The sequence below is a fragment of the Chelonoidis abingdonii genome, chromosome 1 (genome assembly GCF_003597395.2).
Source record: "Chelonoidis abingdonii isolate Lonesome George chromosome 1, CheloAbing_2.0, whole genome shotgun sequence".
Taxonomy (NCBI): domain Eukaryota; kingdom Metazoa; phylum Chordata; order Testudines; family Testudinidae; genus Chelonoidis; species Chelonoidis abingdonii.
The window spans coordinates 119,687,128-119,697,661 of record NC_133769.1 but is presented as its reverse complement, the minus strand read 5'-3'; positions in this window follow the sequence as shown (position 1 = coordinate 119,697,661).

Sequence of the window (10,534 nt, the reverse complement as noted above, 5' to 3'; positions counted from 1 at the left end):
ATTTCATCCACCTACAGTAATATATGAATATTAGTTTATTGAACTCACACCTAAAAAGAAAACAAGATATAGAAAACATTCTTACCAAGGCCAGTTGGGAGCTCCAAGGGGACAGTATGCAGTGACAGCGATCCCTTGGGACTGGCAATACTTAACCAGCTCTTCCTGAGGAAGGTATGGGTGGCTCTCAATCTGCAAGAACACTAATTAAGTTTACGCAGGGGCAGACTGTACTATTGTTCTTCACAGTACAGACATTGCGGTGATTTACTGAAAGATATATAATAGCACAAGCTTCTCCATAGAACACATCCCCACTAACCTCCAGAAGATAGCTTCTTTTGGAACTAGTCAATATATAGTAGAACCTTAGAGTTACAGACAACTCAGGAATGGAGGCTGGCCATAACTCTGAAAAGGTCCATAACTCTGAACAAAACATTACAGACTTCAGTCACGGGGGAGTTGGGGCTGCAGCTGCAGGGTTGGGAGGTGGGTCAGGACTTCTGACCCTAGGGTCCACTAGGGCTCTTGGCAGAGGTCTCAGGGCTTCTGCCCTCTGGAAACATCAGGGCTCAGGGATTTAGACTTCAGGGGAGCACTGAGGCTTGAGGCTTCAGTCCCACCATTCTGTTCCCAGCTTCAGCCTCGCAGGGGGCATCAGGGATCAGGGCTTCAATCCTGTGGCTCCATTCCCAGCTTCAGCCCCACAGGAGTTGCTGGGCATCGGGGCTTGAGCTATGGGGGGCAAACACTGGGGCTGAAACTGGCACTTCCCTTATAGCTAAAGCCCCGATGACCTGCATAGAGATGAAGCTGGGAACGGAGTCGCAGGGCTGAAGCCCCAAGCCCCAGTGCTCCCCTCCAGTGTAAAGCCCTGAGCCCCAGTGCTCCCGAGGGTCAGAAATCCCCAGCTACTCTCCTCCACACCCTGCGGCTGCAGCCCCAACTCCCGTCCTCTCCCCTCCCCCCCAGTGGCTGAAGCCAGGAGCCCCAGGGCTAAAGCCCCGAGGCAGTGCAGTATTTGCTGATGTTTGGGCGGGGGGTGTGTGTTTTTTTGGCTCCACTGCTGCCTAATTGATGACTTCCAGTTTCACAGCGTGGCCGGTTGACTGGTAAGTCCATAACTCTGGTGTTCATATCTTTGAGGTTCTACTGTACTTTATCTAAAGGCACTCCTTCTGCAAGGAGTACTTAAAGAACTGACATGAATGAACTGGATTGGTTTGTACTTTTAGTTTCTTGTGTTCTCATTGCTAATTAAGCACACCCTTGTGCTTAGCTTGCTTCCACTCAGTAATATGCCACAGAGTGACTGTGATTTTGGGCAACTAAACCAGCTTTTCACAGGTGGTCACTAATCGTGTGTTCTTTATTTTTAATAAGGTTGAAATGTTTGTTTTCCATTTTGATCTTATCACCATGGAACATTTCAATTTTTTGTTCCAGAATGACTTTTGGTTTCAAAAAATTTTATTTTATATTTTTATATTTTTTATTTTTATATTATACTAGTTACCAGATCAGTTGCCAATTAGAATAACAATTACAAATTATCAGTTAGAATCACAAAGAGTACCAGTTACTAAACTAATTAGAATACCAATTACCAAGCAAATTAATAATTAGAATACTACTTAGCAATTAGAATATCAATTTTAAAAAACAATTACCAGTTTATAATATAAAATATAAAATACAAACATTAAAAATACATAAAAAAATCAAAATAGAAACAATGTCTCAATTCACCTGAAACTAATTTTTTTTTAGAAATTTTATTCTGTGAGCAATTTTGAAATTTCAACTTAGAACAAAAAAATGTTAAATGTCTGAATTTCCCACAGGATGGAAATTCCAAGTTATATAAATCTAGTTATATGAAACAAAGAAAAACTCATTCAATGGTCATTCTGTCCATTAACCAATTACACCCTTCCAAACATACACAGACACACATGCAAGTCACATCATCTACCTGCAGCTTCCTTCAGACAGGTGTTCTGCCAACACTAATAAGTCTGTAAGCAGTCTACCTGGTTAGTCACTGGTTTGTATTTTAAATCAGGTTTGTTCAAGAGCCTCTTTATCTGTTCACAGTTAAAGTTGGAGATTCCAAAGGATTTTGCCAATCCTGCATCCCCCAGCTCTTCCATAGCCTAAGGATACAAGAGAATCAGACATTCTATATAACTAAGGGCTTATCTATACAGGAAAATAGACAGACATAGCTATTCTGGAATAACTATGTGAACACATTATTCCAGAATAAAAGTAATTTTATTCCAGAATAATTAGTCTGCTTACAAAGCAGAGTAATAATTCTGGAATAATGTCACTTTTCTTTCAAAATTATCCCAGAAAAGTTATGCAAGTCAGTTTCTCCATGTAGACATATATGGCACAAAGTATTGGTGGTCTTATTGTTAACATGCCTATTTTTTTACCACAAAACCAAAGGATAAACCAGGTAGTTGGACCTGCCAAATACATCATGATTTGCAGGTCCCAGAGTCTAGCTGAGAAAGGGGATACACAAAAAAATAGCCCACTGCATCCTCCTCTTAGGAGGCAGAGACAACTCATTCTCTTTTAAGAACAGTTTTCTTTTTGTGCTAAAGAGAGAGAATGGCTTGTTCTTTTCACATAGAAAGCTAGCGCTCTGCGCACATCCAAGTGTGTAAGCTGCTGTTCCCACCGAGAGCATGAGGTTCGGGAAAACCGGGAGAAAGATTGTCCTGCTAGTATGGAAGGCAGAACACCACCTTAGGAAGGAATGCGGATGAGTCACAGTTTACCTCTGTCTTTATGGAAGACAGTGTACGGCAGGTCCACAGTGAGGGCTCTGATCTCCGAGACCCTGCCGTGCGGAGTGATCGCCAACAAGAACACCGTCTTCCATGAAAAGGTAGAAGCGAACAAGTCGCAAGCGCTCAAAGGGCGTAACAATAAGTCTTTTGGGACCAATTCAGGTCCCAGGGAGGGGGCTGGGTGACGGCGGAGGGATAAGTACGCTCCAGGCCCTTCAGAAGCGAGAGACTACTGGGTGAGAAACACCAAGTAACCACCCTCTCCCGGTGGAAGGTGGATATCGCTGCCAGGTGCACCTTAAGGGAGGAAGTCGCCAGGCCCTCTGCTTAAGGTGCCAGAGGTAGTCAGGATTGTCCGGGATTGACGCCTATAAGGAGAAGCATCGTGCGATGCGCACCAGGCCGTTGAAGCGTGTCCATTTAGCCACATATGTCCGGCGGGTGGAAGGCTTCCGCTACTACGGAGGATCGCTGCACCGAATTGGAACAGCGCAACTCGTCAGCGTTCAGCCATGCAGGAGCCACGCCGTGAGGTGAGGGATCGCAGGTCTGGTGACGAAGTCTCCCGTGTCCTGTGTGATCAGGTCTGGGACACAGGGGAGGGGATCGGGGCGGCTACCGACAGATCCAGGAGCGTGGTGTACCAGGGTTGCCTGGGCCACGCAGCGCGCATCAAGATAAGATGCGCACTGTCCTGCGGAGCTTGAGCAGGACCCTGTGTACCAAGGGAAACGGAGGGAAGGCATAAAGCAGGCGGTGGTTCAGGGCAGGAGGAAACGCGTCCGTACCAGCAATCCGGGGGAGAGCCTGGAATGAGCAAGAACTCCTGGCACTTCTGTTCGAGTGGGAGGCGAAGAGGTTACGAGGGGAAACCCTCACACTCTGGAAGACGAGTAAATGATGTCCGGCCGATCGACACTCGTGCGACAGAGGAAGGACGCTTAGCCGATCCGCCGGGTGTTCCGGACTCCTGGGAGGAAGGATGCCACAGGTCCACCTGGAGGGCTATGCAGAAGTCCACAGTTGAATAGCCTCCAGACACAGGGAGATGAGCGGGTCCCTCCCTGCTTGTTGATGTAGTACATGGCCGTTGTGTTTCCATAAAGACGGAGACGCAACGGCCACGAAGGTGCTGTTGGAATGTCTGGCAGGCCTAGACGAACAGCTCTCAGAGTTGATATGGAGATTGAGCTCGTCGGCTGACCAATGGCCCTGGGTCTGCAAGCGACCTAGATGGGCTCCCCAGCCGAGGATGACACGTCCGTCGTAAGGGTTAGTGACGTTGCTGCGGATGAAATGGCATCCCCGCACAAACAGAGACGGGTCCACCAGTCGAGGGAGCGTAGGGACCTGGAGGGATCGTGAGCAGCACGTCCATGGAGTCCCCTGCGGCGGCGAAGACCGGATGAGCCATGTCTGAAAGGGCCGCATGCGGAGCTGGCGTACTTGGTGACATAAGTGCATGCACCATATGTCCAGAAAGCGAGGCAGGGCGAGCTGAGGTTAGATGAGCGCGTGCAAGCGCCGTATGAGTGAAGTTGATCGCCAGGAAGCCGGGCTTGCGGTAAGTAGGCTCTGGCGAGGGAGGAGTCCAGGGTCGCTCCTATGAAGTCCAGTCTCTGTGTTGGAATGAGAGTGGACTTCTCCGCATTGAGGAGGAGGCCCAAGCAGCAAAGAGTCCGTGATCACAGAAAACGTGATGACGGACTGGGCTTGCGAGGCGCCTTTGATGAGCCAGTCGTCCAGATCGGGTAGACATGTATCTGTTGCTGCGAAGGTGGGCGGCGATGACTGCCATGCATTTTGTAAGACCCTTGGGGCCGCAGACAGGCCAAGGGGAGGACAGCGAATTGAAAGTGGTGTTGGTTGATTGTGAACCGAAGGTACTTCCTGTGTGGGGGGAAGATCGTTTTGTGGAAGTACGCGTCCTTCATGTCGAGGGCGGCGTACCAGTCTCTAGGATCCAAGGACGGGATAATAGTTCCCAGGGAGACCAATGCGAACTTCAATGTGCGTAGCCACATTGTTGAGTCCCATCAAGTCGAGAATAGGTCGGAGCCTCCCTTGGACTTGGGATGAGGAAATAGCGGGAGTAAAATCCCCTCCCCCCCTCTCGGGTAGCGGAACTTCCTCTTATGGCTCCTGCGTGAGGAGTGCATGGCAGAGGTTGCTCGTAGAGGTCCCTGAGAGAGGAGCCGGGAAGCGGGGTGCGTGAAGGGGGTGTAAGCAAACTGGTGACTTGCTTCCACCATGCGGTAGCACCCATGGTCGGAACGTAAGAATGATGACCAACACCGAGATAGAAGTAGGACGAGGCGGTTGGAAAAGGGGGGAAAAGGATCCTGAACTGAGTCTGGTAGACCGTCCCCACTAAGCCCTGGGTCCCAAGGGGAGTGGGCTCTGAGACTTGAGGACTGGCCCCGCGGGAGGCAGACTGCGCCTCCGCCCACCCGGGCTGCCTTCGCTGTTAAGTCCTGCCGGCGGGTCCGGAGGAAGTGGGCGGCGGATTCTAAAGTCGCTATCGTGTCCGGGCTGTTCAACCATCCCGAGAGCGACCTCTATCGCTGTGTCTTTAGGGCTTGCGTCCGACCGGTCCTTTGTCGAAGACAACCCCGCCCTCAAGGGATAGTAATCTGGGGCTCGCAGTTCGGTGGCAGGTTGGATGGCGAGGCAAAGATTTGCCTCATGTACAGCTGGAGAGCATACAGTCCGGTGCAGCCGAATCGGGGCCCTCGTCAAAGGAAGCTTGGAGGGAGGTGCTCTGCACTTTTGGCCATTCCTCCACAAAAGCTGCGAAGCTGGCAGCGTTAGTCCGGTGAAGAATCTTCCATGTAAAGGGCGCAACTCTCGTCCAGTATGTTAAGTTGTAGCGGCTTCAACAGAGCCTGCTGACCGGGTTATTGGCGCGCTGGCACTCTGGAGCTGCAGGGCACGCTGCGCAAGTACCTTACGGCGCTGGGGATGCCATCGTACTAGCTCGGCTTTATCTCTGGATATGCAGGCGCCATGTTGCCGCTGAGTGCCCTGTGTTGACAATACATAGAGGAGAGGAGGGGAGAACATGTTGCGTTACCCGGTCCCGGGATAGGTAGTACCCATTGCGTACCTCACTACATGCGGCACCCCCTTAGCGTTGCGGAATCGGGCTGGAGATCGCCACCAGGGTACAGAGCAGCCTGGATGTCTCTGATAAATGGCAGGGCACACGCGTCGGGGTGGTAGCGGCCAGGATGCTGATCACCAAGGTCGTCCACCTCCGGCAGCTTCCTGCTACCGGGGAGGTATGTTGAAAGCTACCCGGCGAAGAAGGTCCTGGTGGGCTCTCAGATCTATTGGCGGCGGCCCCGAAGAAAAGACCCGCCACGGCCTCATCCGGGGACGAGGGGAGAAATCCCCGGGAACGAGTGGGTCCTGAATGGCACTGTGCTCCGGTGGCCGTTCCTCCTCGAGATGCTCCGGGAAGTCTGGAGAATGGATGACATGGTCCTCTGACTCTGCCGGAAGGAGGGCGGGACACGGTGGCTCCGGCTCCCTACGCTACGAGCAAGAGTAGGGGCCGGGACCAAGGGGAGCACCACTGGGCTTGATGGTAATGCCCAGGTGTCCAAAAGGGCCATTGCTGCTGTCCTCCATCCGGGGGACGTGCATCTTGAAACAGTCCCAGGCGGCCATGGTCAAATATCTCGGTTCCCGGCTATAGTAACCTACCGGCCTGCGAAGGAGGCCGACTCCTGACCGGCCGGCCACGGAGGAGCCGCAAACGTGGCACTGATGCAATAGATCGAGCAGCTCTGGGTTTTGGGGAACCGGTGCTGGTACGGGTATCGTACCGCGAGCCGACCGGGACGTGCGACCAGCTCTGTGCCGGGAGGGTCGACCGGGTACCTCGAGCCTATGGCGAGAATCGGCTCTGTGAACAGACGGTCCCTGTAGCGGTGCCCGGAGCTGACTGGTGCCGCGAATAGCAGGATGGGGAGCGAGAGAGGGAGCGGTGTCGTGGTGAGCGGTGCCGCACGGGAGCGGTGCCACGACGGCGAGTGTGCAGGTGAGCAGTGCCGCGACGGTGAGCTGTGCTGAGGTGAGCGGTGCCGCGATGGCGAGCGGTGCCGAGGTGAGTGGGTGCCGTGAAGCCGAGCTGTGCACGAGCGGAGCGACCGCCGAAGATGGTGGAGCACGACGGGAGTGGGACACCGAGCGGCCGGCCATCCGGAGGGTGACACAGGCAGGCTGTGGTAAAGCGGCTTTGCCTCTGGAGAGAGCGCACGGACCGGGGTGCCGGAGCGGCACGGGCAGTGCCGGTCCATAGGGCAATGAGGTCTTCTTGCCGCTGAAAAAGTCTTCGGGCGTCGAAGGCAAGGTTAGCTCGACCAATGGCCGGTGCCGGGGAGCTCCAGGCGCCGGACTCGACGGCCCTCGTGGGGCTGGAGTCAACGGGGCCGGTTTAAGGGCGGCGCCGCACTGGTGCCGGTGCCGGGTGGTCTGCCTGTTGCATCTCTGCCTGCGGTGCAAGCGTAGAGGAGCCCGTCCGAGGCCTTAGCCGACTTCGACCTCGGAAGAGAGAGGAGCTGCGCGGGGTTTTCCTTCGGTGTCGCTGCGCCCGTGCCCGGAGGAAGCCTTACGCGTGCTGAACCGTGCTCGGTGACAGGGGGCGGAGGTCACTCCACTTGCTGGCTAGTACACGGTGCCGGCGAGGGTGCTAATGCCGCTTCCATAAGGAGCTGCCGGAGTCCTAGCGTCCCGCTCTCTTCTTCGTGCGGGCTAAATGTCCTTATTCATGGGCACTTAGAAGATAGTGCGATTCCCAAAGGCTACTTAAGACTAGCGAGTCAGGACTCCTGTCCGGCATTGGCCTTATTTTTTCGCTATGGTCTCGACACTACGCTGCTTAAGCCCGCGAGCCAGGCAATGGTCTCATATCGGGTATCTCCTTGGGTTTTAACCAGCGGGAGTTGGAGATAGAAAGTCACCAGATCACCCATTGATAAGAACAATCTATTTACTAGAATATTAGGGTGGAGGTAACAAATACTAACAACTATAACTTAACTGTCCAATAAACTAAATTAACGATGTAAAACAAAGAACGATTAAGTAACAAAGAACAAAAACGAGCGATTAGCTAGGGAAAATGCAGAGGTCAGGTAAAACTGCACTGCCACTGTTCCAACGACCGACACGGGAACGGTAAGAAGGAACTGAAGGGTGCCGGTCAGCTGGGGTATTTATGCGGCGCCATGGTTTGGCGCACTCCCAGGAGGCGCACGAGCCGACCCGCCTGAAGATGGTTGCTAGGGTAAAAGTTTTCTCCGACGGCTGTGCACGCGGCGCCACACACTAACTGGGAATGAATATGAGCAATACTCGAAGAGAAGAACTGTTCCGCTAAGTTAGAGAATGGCATGATCATTCCAAGTGACCACTGATTTTCTTGGACAGCATGCGGAGGTGGGTTCACTGATTAATTGAGATCCTTAGTTTCTGTCAGAAAATCTATTGGATGGGTGTGCAACAGGACCTGGTGCTCAACTAGTGCTAGGCCAAGCCTTCAGGAGAGGAAATGATGATAGTATCACAGCTAGAAGGTAAATACTTGGAAATCTGTCCTTTTCTCCCATTCTGTCAGGATGGGAAATGAATCAAGTCTTTACTGTATGACTTATAGGAATAAAAAGGAAACTGCAGGCTGATAAATGATAACAAGCACAACCGTGCCATATGCCCCTATTTAGGGAGAGATGCTGCAAGAATTGGCCAATCATGTAGATTACAGGGGTCGGCAACCTTTCAAAGAAGTGGTGTTGCCGAGTCTTTCATGTTATTCACTCTAATTTAAAGGTTTCGCCATCAGCAATACATTTTAACGGTTTTATTAGAAGGTCTCTTTCTTTATAAAGTCACGTAATATATAACTAAACTATTGTTGTATATAATAAACAAAGTTTTTTAATTGTTTAAGAACCTCATTTAAAATTAAATTAAAATGCAGAGCCCCCCGGATCGGTGCCATGACACAGGCAGTGTGAGTGCCACTGAGAAATCAGCTCGTGTGCTGCTTCGGCACGCGTGCCATAAGGGGCCTACCCCTGATGTAGATCAAGAGGATGGCAAGAAAAGGGGCATATCCTCAAGGAATGGGAGTCAAGTAAGAGCGGTAATCATATTCGCTCAACATTTGCTTTGAAAAACGCAATAAACGGACTCCAAGATCTGTAATGGAAACTTTGCAGAATTCTTTACGGCCCCATTCCTTAACAATGTTCCTGGAGACATCACATTGAGAGCATGGAGAAGGAAAACATGATACGAGACGGCAGCAGTCATCTCTGAGTGAACAAGTCTGCTCCCTATTAGCGAGTGGCCCCCAGGGAGATTCCTACACATCCCTGTTGGAAACCCTTCATTCACGGCTTAACCTTTCCTTTTTAAGCCACAGTCATCTGAGAGTGACGAATTGACAGGATAACCTTGAAGCTCTGCTAAACTGACCGTGGGAATCATGTTGACTTTACTTGGAATCAACCCTGGAATTGTTTATATATTTGCCAAAGAGAGAAAAAAGAGGAGAACCAGGTTTAAGGTGGGGTTATTGGGACACGGGAAAGGTAAACATATCACTGGAAATCCTCTTGATTCCTGGAACATAACAAGACTGCTATTAGAGATGGGAACTGAGGACATATGTTGATACAGGCAAAACAATGTATAGGAAGGTGCCACTCTCTGGATAAGGCACGTAGTTTTTAGGATATTGATAATATGAAACCACAATAACTTTTCTTGGCTGGGAAAAGAACAGGGAAATTTGTTTGACAACCTCTACAAAGTCAGTGCAAAAAGAGGAGAGGCATCTCATAAGAACTTGCAGCAAAAGCAGAACAACACATTCATACATTTAATGCCATTGATAAGATAAACAATATAATCACTCTGATCACTTTTTTTTAAGCACATAGTTCTGAGCTCCTGCACTAGTCAAAAGGCCTGGCTTGGTTGGGCGTGCTGGGTGACGTGGTGGCCTTTGAGCATGGAGGCCTTTATCGTGGTGGTCCCTGTTTGGCCTTAAAATTCTAATTACTTCTAAAAAAAAACCCTACCTGGCTCTTCTTGCTGGGGTAAAAATAAGCAGGAATCGGTTATCCTTTCTGGTGTGTTCTACTTTTTTGTATGACTGTTGCAGGTCTGAAATTCATCTCATTTTTCTGTATAAAAATTCAATACTGAAGTTCCTTCAGCAGATTTGGGAAAGCCTAGCTGGTGTAGTAAACGCATTCCAGGATGTAACAGTCCTCTTTGTGGCCCCCTGCTGGAGCCCTCAATTTCTACCACCACCCCACTTTCCAGGAAGGAGCAGCAAAGGTGGACTGACTCCCCCAGGCTGCCTAGAGAAGGCTGCCCTAGAAGCAGCCAATGCCAGAACCCAGCAGTTTCAGATAAAAGGAGCTGCAGGGGTGAATAAAGTTTAGTTCGTGGGTGGGGCCAGAGGGAGTTTGATGGCTGTATTCCCCAAACCTGGGGGGTGAAAGGACCTGTGAACTTAGCCGCTAAGGTTAATAGATGCGCAGTGTAAGACGACAGGTGGGGAAGTAGGCCCAGAGGAATTAATTGAAGGAATTAAGTGGACAAGGAGGTGGGGTGTGTAGCTGCTGTTTATAGGTATTTGTGGTTGGCGCGGAGTGTGAGTGGGCCCAGTCTGCACAGTGGCAAGGCCTAAAACATCGTGTCGA